Source organism: Lissotriton vulgaris, chromosome 5, assembly GCF_964263255.1.
Source record: "Lissotriton vulgaris chromosome 5, aLisVul1.2, whole genome shotgun sequence".
In the NCBI taxonomy this organism is placed as follows: domain Eukaryota; kingdom Metazoa; phylum Chordata; class Amphibia; order Caudata; family Salamandridae; genus Lissotriton; species Lissotriton vulgaris.
In genome coordinates, this window is record NC_141693.1 from 905,428,418 (window position 1) to 905,439,377 (window position 10,960).

The window sequence follows — 10,960 nt, forward strand, 5'->3', positions numbered from 1 at the left end:
TTGGCAGGAAGCCTTGGCATCCCAGAGAGAAGTAGTGATAGCATCTAGGCTGCGCCTCGTACAGCTTAAGGTACTCCACAGGATCTATTATACTAGGACCACTCTATACAAGATCGGAAAGACTACAACCAACTTTACCTGCAACAGTGTGGGGGAGCTTGGTACTTTTTTCCACTCAATCTGAGAATGTCCCGAAATAGTAACGTATTGGGAGTCAGTTATGTCCACCATATCAAGAGTGAGTGGTCCCTGGTCCCACCAGAGCCCAAATGCTGTCTTCTGAATATATGGAAAGCAACAGACCTTAACTCCGCGGCACAGACTTGGGTGACACTGGGTATGACGTTGGCCAAAAGGAATATAGCTATACACTGGGGAGCACGCAACATTCCCACTGTAGCGGAATGGTGCAAGAATGTGCATATGGCTATGGTGGCAGCAAGAACTGTATACGTACATAGAAAATGCCCCAAAAAATGGGAACGCCTATGTGGCTGTTGGAACACCTATACGGGTGGTATATGTACGATTACAGAGTAAACTTTTCTGTGGAATACAGCTAGCAGGGTCTAGATACTAAATGACATGATTAATATGGACACAAAGATAGCAAAAATGGGGAGTAATGAATATACGATGCAATATACTGAAATCTGTACTGTACAAAATCCTCTTGAATGCCATGTAATCAGATTTGAGTTATGTACCATGCTGGACTTGGCCCTTTTTGCAGGGTCATCCCTAAACTTTTTGCCTTCCTCCTAGCCTTTTTTTCTGATTTGGTTTTGATGGTTTTAGGACTCTGGGCACTTTATCACTGCTGTCCAGTGTAAAGTGCGTGTGCTCTCTGTGGTAAACATGGTAAGATTGGTCTACACCTCTTTGGTATATTTAATTTACCTGTCAGTCCCTTGTAAAGTGGAATCTCAGCCCTGGGGCTGGTGAATCAAATGCTACTGGTGGGCTTGCCATGTCTGAACTGGGGTGGCAGAGTGGGCTAAAGAACGGTGATGGATTAAACCCAGATCTTTTGACTGGGTGTGAGTGTTTGATTGATTCAGATGCTCCGTCCATCACCACCCCCTTTTGTACCGCTACTGGTGGGCTTGCAGCACTAATTGCGCCACCCACCAAAGTAGGCTTTCAAACCTGTCTCAGGCCTCTGCCATTGCAGGGCCTGTGCGTGCAGTGTTACTGTCGCTGTGATGTGGCACCTAAAGTGTGTGCCATGTCTGTGACCCCCCTTTTCCTGCATGTCAGTCACCCCTAAGGTAGGCCCTCGCTAGCCCTATGGGCAGGATGCATTGTAGGTGAAAGGTAGGACATGTACCTTAAGTGTGTGACATGTCCTGGTACTGACAAACAACCATTTTGGTTTCTCACTGTTGTGAGGTTCTCCTCCCATAGGAATGCATTGGGGATTCCCTGATAAGTGTTTCAGTGGTAAATCCTGATATGAGAGGAGCAGTATTGATTACAAAAATAAAGCCCTATTGGAGTTAATAATAAAACAATCTAAATATTGATTACAAAAATAAAGCCCTATTGGAGTTAATAATAAAACAATCTACAACCAGTTCTGTGAGAGGATTTTTTGCTAACAATATTCGACATACAACCTACCTATACCAGACAAAATGCTAGTCTTGACATATTATGATAATTCTTGGGATATTGGTTGGCCCTAGCATGACTTTTGTGTAAAATAAAAGCTTGTGTTGGATAGCAAAATGTGCATATTTTCCTACACTGAAAAGCTGATGTGTGTAGATAAAATTACTGTATTTTCCAAACATACATTTAAAACATATACAGTTGTCTTGAATGAATGAATGAAGAGAGTCTTTTATCGTGCAACTTAGCCCAAGGGCATCAAGGCGCCTAAGCTGGTCAAGTAATGTATAATGTCTTAAATCTATAAGATTAGCACAATCTGTCTTCTCCCTGAACCTGCAACATATTTGTATCTGACTGGCAGCACTGTTCAGTGAACCTGTAGAATCTGTTAATTAAGATCAGCTGTACTGCAGTCGGGGTACAGCAAACACATCATCAACACCAGGCCTTGGTGAAAACCGTGGGCTGTATTAAAGCTAAAGAGCAGCACCACAAACTGGAATTCGCAACCCTACTCTTCCTGTGGGACCAGCACCAGCAACCTTTTGATCATCAATTTTTGAATACCTTGGAAATGATGACAAGAGGCCTTATGAGGGAATTAAATGTATTGTCAACGGTGAAGCTGCAGCAGCAAGAGGTGTGACTCAAACTGCTATAACAGCCAGCAGCCTTGCATATATATTCTTTCTATTTACCATATGCTATCACCTCACACAGTCACATGGTACAAGTGCACTACACATCATCCCTCTTAAGCAAATAAAAAAGAATAAAATCACAATAGTAACATTTGGAAAGAAATTAAATGTAAAAGAAACAACAAAACTACAAACAAACTAGTTTCACGTCAATAAAACCTGTTGAAGGTTCACTGCTCCAACTTAATCATGTAGTCTCTTGGGCATGACAACTTCCTTGCCACCACCAGTGGTAAAGGGAGGCTTGGCACTCAATGAAGATTTAGCCTGTTGTTCCACACTAGAATGAGGAATGGCAGGTGGATCATCCCTAGCCGAACCAGTCCACAATGGGAGCCCTCTACTTTTGAACCTGGCCCTCTCTGCAGGGTCACCCACAAACATTTTGCACTCACCACTCCTGCTTTGCTGAATTTGTTATAGTTGGCTTTGGGACTCTCTGCTCTTTACCACTTGAACCAGTGCTTATCCAGTTCATAAGTGCTCATGCTCTCTGACCAAAACATGGTAAAATTGGTGTACACCTAATAAGCACATTTAATTAACGTATAAGTCTCTAGTAAATGGTACTACACAATCGCATACCAAGGGTCTGTAAATTAAATGCTACTAGTGGACCTGCAGCACTAATTGTGCCATTCAATAAAATAGCCCTTTATAACAAGACTCAGGCCTGCAACTGTAGCCTGTAGTACAGTTCTAAACTGCCAATTTGACCTAGAAAAATACACCATTCACCAGGACTAAACCATCCTTTTTAATACTTATGAGTCATTCCTGAGATAGACCCTATATGCTTCTAGGGCAGGGTGCATGATATTTATAAAGTAGGCCATGTGGGTTTAAGTTTTACATGTCCTGGCAGTGAAAAACGTTTTTCAATCTTGTAAGGCCCATCTCTCTCATTGGCTATCTCTGGGTTATCTTATTACATTTATTAAATGTTGACTTTGGACTGGGAGCAGGTAGCGATGTCATGTTTGGACTCAAATGAATTGAAATTTAAAATTATCTTTAATGGTAGTGTTGGATTTTAAGTCACAATTCGAGAAATACCACTACTAGAAAATTGGCATTTTCCTGTCATAACTATTTTGTGCACCTGCCTGTGTCCTGAGTCACATTACTGTGAATGGCTCTGCCATTGGGGTTTGTGTGTTCCTCCCAGACAGTAGTACAAAGGGGACTAGGTATGGGCACGATGGGCAATCCTGCCACGATGGCTGGGGGCGGAGCAGTGCCCTGCCCTAATTGCAATTCATAGGGTATCCATACAACACTGACAAAGGACTGACACCAGGTTTTTTTCACAAGAGACTTCCTGGTGCCCTGACAGTAGAAGGGAATAACTTTTCAGAAACAAATGTGGGGGTCTTTATTTTATTTTATTTATGGGTTTGGTAGAGCGCCTGAATCACCCCCCTGGAGGAATCTCTGCGGTTTGTACAGAGCTGCTGGTGGGCTGATAAGAAACCAAAGGGGATGATGGACGGAGCGCTTGAGCAAATCAAACACTCACCCCCAGTCAACTAATCTGGGTTTAATCCATCACCATTCTTTAGCTCACTCCACCACCCCAATTCAGACATGGCCATATGCAAATCAGTCTGACCCTGTGCCTCATGGGAACAGTCCAGCCCGAACTGCCAAGCCATGTCTTCCCTGGACCGGAAACAAGCACTGGTTTCGGGTTCATAACCCTCATCAGCCAGGCTATCTTGAATCCAGTGGTAAAGTGAGCAAGGGACTCACGTCTGAGCATACCCTGCTAACTTAGGGCGAACAAAGTGATACCAAAGGGGAGTTTGGGCTGGACTGTTCCCAGGAGGCACAGGGTCAGACTGATTTGCATATGGCCATGTGTGAACTGGGATGGTGGAGTGAGCTAAAGAATGGTGATGGATTAAACCCAGATCATTTGACTGGGGGTGAGTGTATGCTCAATTGTCCACTGTAAGCAGTGTTTGAATAGGTGATTGTTCCTTTCCATCTGACCATTAACTTGAAGATGATAAAGGGAAGTTATTTTGTGCTTAATGACAGTAGCAATCGAAAAATACCTGGTGCTAGTAGAAGTAAAAACTACATCCATATCTGTTGGAAGGATAGCTATAAAGCATTCTCTGATAAAGATTATCTTTAAGGAACTCCACAACTTTTGGCATGGTAGGCTCCTCTACAAAACGGCACTGAAGCTACTTTGAATATTAACCAGTTGCATAACTAAATCAGTATCTGGCTTTTTGAAAGGCCCCTTGTCGAATGTGTGCAATGCAGTTTTGAGCTCCCAACTGGTCCCAGGGGTGGGTTGTGCGCTGATAGCGACTTCTCAGCCACACTACAAAAAATGGAAGACTGCACCAACAGGGCAACCTCAGAGCCCACAGCTGGCCGCCAGAACATGTGCCTGAGTCCTGTCTTGGTTACAGTATACCCTAGATGAACTAAGTGGTCTTCTGTAACCATACTATTCCTCAAACTCTTAGGAATTAATTTAAACTCCTGACACAATAAACCATCCCCTACCAAAATGTCATCTTTGAGCTTCCAAAAGGTTTGCATGGAAAGGCTAAGAGAGTTGTGGCTTTCGAAAGCCTTACGAGCCATGTCTTCAAAGGCATTGCCAAACAATATATGATCCTGAAAAGAAACAACATCTTCCGAGCATGATTATAGGGTATACGCAGACTTGGGTATTGAGGATAGGAGTCACTACAGAACCAGCAGTGAATGCTGTGGCTCGGATAGTGTCAACCTCCATATCAGCCACATAATCTACAAGCTATTCCATCATAAAGAGCACATTCAAAAAGTCCATTCCATCCTGCATATGATCAAAGAAGGCCGGAAAGCCAGCTTTCAAAAACTGGCAGTCTAGTTGGCATACACTCATGACCTTAATGACAGGTTAAGCTCTCTTCAATGTACCCTCTGCCCTGCGGTCAACAGTGCCTTTAGTAGTCATAGCTTTGGCAGACATACAAACTATGCCAACAAGATTCAAGAGCATGGATGTTAATGGGATAGTGTCAGAAGAACCCAAGTCTTCACCATCCACAGGATACATCTTAGCCACAAACCTGATACTGACACGTTTTCACAGATCCTCCCATTCCTTCAGTACCACATTCTGCATGGATTTCTTCAGTCACATGGAAGGTGGAATGTATAATAAATATAATATTCTAAGCAAATGAAAATCGAACTAACCACAGCAGGGCTACCACAATCATAATCTAATCATAAACCTCTAACTTTTTAGTGTCATGGTGTTTGCATAGACGAGCAGCTGGGGTCGAGAGTGGGCATTTGCCGGCATCAGGCCCAGAAGACATCTGCCAAAAATGAATAGCTGCCTGGATTCGGTAGGAGACTGCGATTGCCAACAAGCCAACCAAGTGCCGTGTTCAATCCCAGTAGTTGAAGCAGGTATAAGATCTTCATCTATGGCCCCCTTCACCAATGCTGAAGCCTGGGGATTTGAAGTCATTGACCTCACCAGCCCATGCTACTGATTCACCATGCCATTTGAGAAGGTAACACGTGGCTGCACCAGCAGAAACTAATATATACTGTGCCTTATAAGAACGTGTTGGGCCTAAAAACTAACATACTGACCAATGAGCTAACATTTGAGGCAACTGATAGTGATCTGCATCTGATATACACCTATAACCATATTTTTGCTCAGGTTATCCTAGGTGGGACATTTCTCCAAGAGAAGGAGAAGGGGGAAGCCTGCAGAGCATCAGCATTTCACTAGATCTCATTGGGAGATTGCTATCTTGTATCTGAACCAATCTGGAGAGTGCAACATTTCATTTTGCTGCATGATTAGAGTACTTTTAACTAAAATGTGGTATCTGCAATGGTCTCAGTCCCGAGTGCCCTCCCTTCTAGTGAGGTAGCAGGGCATCCCCCACCCTTCCCTCAGGGAGGTCACCTTCATTGGGGTCTTGAACGTGGATTGAGCTCGCCTGGGGTACCTGTTGACGAGTTGCTACTGGACCTGGATTTCACAGTCCACCAGAAGGGTGTGAAGCTTCCAGGAGCACAGCTTTTGGCATCATAGCCCCTTGTGCCGGAGACTGTTGCACCACCCAGCTAAGCCAGCTCGTCACCTGTGAGTTCAGGTCCGATTCAAGGGTTGTTCTGAAGATTTACACCAGTCTCTTCTTCAGACTGAAGCCCCATTGCATAAAGAGATCAAATTTGTCTCCCTCTGTGTGGTTTTGGGGCTCAAACCTGTCTTTGCTCATGTGGCTTTGGATGCTACCACACGCAGGTTGAAACCCCACTACTCCTGTGGGCGGCTTCAGTCACAATCCCAGTCTGAAAGGGTGGGCCCTTCTTGTGGCTCCTCTTTCACCACAGCAGTTAAGCCTGGCCCCTGTGCAGGTGGCTGTTGAGTGGGAAAGTGGCCTCAAGTCAGTGAATGGTGAGCGCCACCGCAGGAAGAAGTGCAGCTTGCATACACCTCTTAATGCTCACATGAACCAAACGTTCACTTCAAAGTTCAAGAGACACAAAAAGAAACAAATGTAGGGGGCGAGCACCCCTGGACGTCCACGTACTTCAGTCCTTTTGGGAGACTGCCCCACTCTGGAGGCGATGTTTACCTCTTCCTGCCCTGCCATCTCACTTCCTCCTGGATAATTCGATATTGGTGCCAAAGGTAAGGCATACTGACATAAAATTGTTAGGTGTTGAAGATTCTGGCAAAGTGGTTATCCAGCGCCATCTTATGTCATCCGGGAATTTGTTTAGTTGTTCCTTCTCATATAATGATACTCCCATTAATTTACACTTGATAATCAGCCAGATTCATCAAGCCGAAATCGGCTCGCAAAGGGCCAGATTCTGAGAATCTGGCCCTTTGCGAGTGCTATTTTTGCATTTGAGATTCATCATACCAAATGCAAAAATCGCATTTCAAAAAATCGCTAAATTGCGAATAATTGCATTTAAGGAATCTCAATTTGAGATTCCTTAAATGCAATTCATGAACCATTTTAAAATTGCGAATTCGCAATCTGGGGCTGCTATTTACTGCGAAGTCTAACTACGTGGTAAATAGCAAAAACTTAGAAAAATGCACTTTAGTGCATTTTTCTAAGTTGTATGTTAAATGTAAATTGAAATGTAAATTGATACTTGTATAGCGCACTACTCACCCGCAAGGGTCTCAAGGCGCTTGTACGAATACCGCTGTGGAACCCATCCTGGCTTTCCCTGTGAAGCGTCCACTCCTTTGGACATGTGTGTGCGCAACACCAGTGTACATTACCATTTCAGGGGTGCTACAGGGTGTCCTTTGGACACCCTGGCACCCTTGAAATCGCTTCCTTATTTGCGATTCGCTAATTGCTAATCGCAAAGAATGAATAGGGATTCATTCCTTATTTGAGATTAGCAATTAGGGAATCGCAAATAAGGAAGCTGTAGAAATCGCAAAAAATATTGCGATTTCTACATGAATCCCGCTTTGCGAGTCTTTAATAGCGAATCCTTAAAAATCGCTATTAAGGACTCGCAAAACATGACAATGATGAATCTGGAGGTTAATTTGTAATTATGCAGAAAAGGTCCAATCCAAGAACCGCGTATATTTTACCATCGGTTAATATATTTTATCACAAAGAAAACATCACAATTTATCAAATTCGTCACATGTATCTCATACTTAATATATACAGATTCAAAAGTATACAAGTTAATACAAATATGTATAGATTCATAACACAACTAACACATTAATTCGTTGTTGGACACTAAAACCACTTAATAATCACAACGGAATGTATTCATCACATCTTGGTTATTCTCAAGGAATCTGTTTTCTCGGATGTGTAGATTATTCACTGTCCAAATGAAGCAGGAATTGTCCACATTTTAATAATCTGTACAAATCGATTACATACTTACTAAATTGACGCACATTGATTGAATTCATGTGTTTCAATGATTTAATCATTCTGAAATGCTTCATTTTCTTAATTCTTATTCTTATATAACGTGTCCCTGTATTCCATTACTGAATTGCTTTCCATCACTATAATTTTCGTCCCATATATTTATTTCTCCTTTTATATAACATTTTGGGGGTGGGGGAGTTATATATAGAGTGAACTTGACCCGAAGGCATCAGAGCGCTTTACATGAGCACCAGTTGCCTTACAGACGGACACATTGATTTTGTTAGGCATGGGGAGATTAAGTGATTTGCCCAGAATCACAGGATGCTGAGCGTCACTCCGGAGACTCGAAGCCGGTTCTCCAGCTTCGGCCGCTCTAGCTGTTAGGTCACATCCTCTCTTAATATATCTTGTGAAGACTTGGGGGTGGAGGAGGCAGGAGCAGAAAAGAGCACAATTCAGACTGTGGTCATGTGTGCGGATGGCAGTCCACACAGCAAGGCACCCCAGGAAATACAGACACAGGCAGGAAACTGGAAGCTGCAGGCAAGTAAGTTCTGCATTACAGCAGTGCTCAATTTGGGGGGAAAATGAAGTGCCAGGGTCCTCGTCAGGAGGGCGCTGCAGGTTTCACAACACATTGCCCATGCCAGCACGGCCAATGACAGTACCAACACAGCTACTAGCCACGCTCTCTCTACCACACCCTGTCTGCACACCTGACAGAAACTGGGAATGGGGTAAAAACTTACATGAAGCAACTGCCCTGGAAGTACAGAGTCTCCACAAGTTCCTCAGCAGGAGAGACGGCCTACTAGACTGCTCCAGGTTGACTAGACCTGTTCTTTCATTACTGCCTAGTCTGTTTACACATTTGGACTTTGCCCTGACCATTTCCAGATCATCCCTTAATCTCCTTCCTCCAATAGAGAATACCTTTGGTTCCCGTTCCTCCTCTCTTCCTGTCCGATCCTGTTTTCTCTCATTTACTCCCTACCTAGTGAATCATCATCATCATCATTTAGTCTTTATTTCGACAATGTTGTCATAAAAGAGATCACATAGATTATGCAGTTAAAAATAATGCACTACATTTAAATAAACAATAAAAGGGCAGTTAAAACGTCTTCTAGCAACGTGTCATTACCTCACAGTGAGTGACAAAGAGCATTATGAATACATACATTCGGCCATTCCAACTTTCCCATCCACAATTAAAAGTCAGCTTCCAAGGTGTCTACAAGGGGGAAGCTGCTGGATCCTAGTTCAAACAATGTTCACATACTTCCTCATCGTATTCCACATTGATGTCAAAAATGTTGTTACAATGAAGACAATTAGAGGGGAGAGATCCGTTTTAAGTATTCTATAAATTTCCGAACATTGCTTAATCCCCATATTTTTACATAGGGGGTTAATCCACCGCCTTCTACATTTTCGGTAGCCCAGGCAGAAAAAAGCAACATGTATTTCCTTTTCCAGCTCCGAGATACACCCTGGACAATTTTTGGGGGAGGATAGATACCACTTGCTCGTAAGAGCCCTAATGGGTAAAGAGCAAAGTCTCCATTGGAGGTATAACTTCCTAGAAACAACAGGACTAACATCGTCGAGGACAGACTCAAATTGATAAAAATCTTTGGTCATTAAAAACATACTAGACAGGGTGCATAATTGAGACTTCGATATAAGGGCAGTTAATTTGCTGTCATGGTACAATTTGGCCAAATGCTTGCGTGAAATTTTAGAGCACTCATGTTCCGGGTCAGACCATAGTGGCGCCAAGCCTATCTTCTCTAGCTCGTCTCTTACATACTTGAGCCAGGGTAGTTTGCACGCATTCGGCAGCCTTAAAATCTCAGCAAGCTCTTGCTTATAGTTCCTGAGCTCTGCGGTGGCCCAGAGTCTCCGTCAGAAGGTTAGTGGTTTGAGACCCAGCTCCTCATCCTAAATCCATCCTTAGGGGCAAAAGTGGTGTGCTAGGGGGCAGCGCTACCAACTGTCTTAAACATTTATTTTCTGTGGCAGCTATCACAGATCCACATTTATAACCCCACAATTCACCTCCATAAATTAAAGCACCCCGGGCCTGCAGTTTGTAAATTTCCAGGGGTGGGCCAATTGGTTTGACAGGGGATTTACTTAGGAGCTTTAGGATACCCCCCGTTTTCTGGGACAACTTGAGTTGTGATTTTATTTGATGTTGCACCCAAGTCATGCTTTCATTTAAGGTAAGCCCCAGATACTCGAATGTCTGAACCCTTTCTAAGCGAACTCCATCTATCACCGGATTTGGACGTGTTATTACTGGGGGATTGAAAATCATGAATTTTGTTTTCATGGTGTTTATTTCCAACCCCCGGTCTCGGCAAAAAGACACGAAACCGTCCAAAACTCACTGGATGCCCATAGAAGTCTTTGATAGAAGTAGCGTACCATCCGCGAACATAATCGCAGAGATCCGGCATCCATCAAGTTTTGGAACATCACCATCAGATACTCCATTCAGGTGTGTGATTACCCCATTGACATAAAGGCAAAACAGGGTGGGCGCCAGAACGCAGCCCTGTCTTACCCCCCTGCCAACGGGGAATCTAGCTTACAAGGATCCATTCTTCCCACACCTGACCTGGGCAAAGTTCTTAGTGTGGAGTCGGATTATCATGTTCAGAAGAGGAGGGGGAATACCCAATTCCGAAAGCACCGTCCAGAGTTTCTGGCGCGGAA